The sequence below is a fragment of the Drosophila montana genome, unplaced genomic scaffold (genome assembly GCF_035044405.1).
Source record: "Drosophila montana isolate Dmon_TW-CO22-7 unplaced genomic scaffold, ASM3504440v1 contig_33_1, whole genome shotgun sequence".
NCBI lineage: Eukaryota > Metazoa > Arthropoda > Insecta > Diptera > Drosophilidae > Drosophila > Drosophila montana.
Window position 1 is genome coordinate 43,757 of NW_026998283.1, and position 1,621 is coordinate 45,377.

Consider the following 1,621-nt stretch of genomic DNA (forward strand, 5'->3'; position numbering starts at 1 on the left):
AAATTTGAACATCTTTACAGACCATCAGCCTTACCACTTGCATTATCGGATAAGAACCAGAACTCAAAAATAAACCGCTGGAAAGCTCTTATTGACGAACACTACTCTAATATTATTAACAAAACTGGCAAAGAAAACTTCGAGGCAGACGCCTAGTTCATTTTTTTAAAGACATGTCATTAAATTTTCTGATAGAGACACTCTCCTACAAACGCTACAGGATGTTGTGTGACCAGACATTTTCAACGCAATACATTGCAAGTTTCGTGTCCTAGCCTTAAAACAACACAACTTAGTTTAAGCATTCTTTTGTGTTCTTAATTCATCTTTATTAAACTTCGATAATTTCACAAGTCATGTTAATTAGCTATTTCATCATAAAAGTAATCTAGAGATCATAATTCAAAAGCGGCGATAGCTTACATGCTAAGAAGGGATATTTATCAATAGTAGCTTGAATTAAATTCAAACATAACTTTTCTTCCCCTTCTAAGGGACTAGTAAGGATATTATTCTTGGCTTATGTACTCGAGACGAGCGACGTACACTTTGCTCTGTTCGCATTGGTGTTTCTTTAGGTGTTGGTGATCCCCTCAAGAGCCACACCAATAATTGAGTTTTAATGAGAAAAAAACCAATTAAAATAGCAGCACAAAAAACAATACAATCGCAATTGCAATGCTGTTGATAGAATTCAAAGCAGTCGCGCATTAATGTGTGTGTGTACATGTATAAAGTGCTAACACGTGCGCACATAACTTTTGTGTTTCTTAACTGATCTTAATGAAATTTTCGGCAGTACATCTTATTGTAGAAAGAATACAGAATATTTGTGTATTTTCAATTGTATTATCAATTACATTAATTGTGGCTTAAACTAGTGACCCATTTTTAATGGGTTTAGGGTTTAATAATTAAAAGGGGTGTAATGTATGTAACAGGCAGAAGGAAGCATCTCCGACCCCATAAAGTATATATATTCTTAATCAGCATCAACAGTCGGGTCGATCTACCCATGTCCGTTTGTCTGTCCGTCTGCCCGCCGTCTGTCCGTCCGTCCGTGCGTCCGTGCGTCCGTCCGTGTGTATGAACGCAAGAATCTCAGAACCTAAGAGCTACAGACTTGAAATTTAGCTGTAGGTCCTCCTATGCCCGCGCAGATCGAGTTTGTTTCGTATTGTATTCGATAACTTGCTTTGTTTCCAGGTAATCGATTAAAATCGATATTGAAATCCTGTTTTTTGAGAAAATTGGGTAAATAATAAGAGCTAGAGTCACCAAATTGGATATGTTGCTTCTAGAATAGTATATATATATCAGCATCTTTCATTTTATAACTATCGCCAGCGCCCCGCTTCTAGCTTATAGCCATAAATCAAGTAAATAAACCAATATACTGATGCTGCCCAATATAAGCCAACATTTAAATGCAATTGTGAGAATACACGAATATTTTAAAGTACAATAAGATCTACTAATTAAAATTACATCAAGATCGGATAAGAAACACAACTTTTTTTTTTTTTTTTTTTGGTTGTTTGTTTATTGTATTGAATCAAAAATATCATACATTTTTATTACAACACAGTTGGCTTAGGTGATATTACGCCAAGCCTGGTTG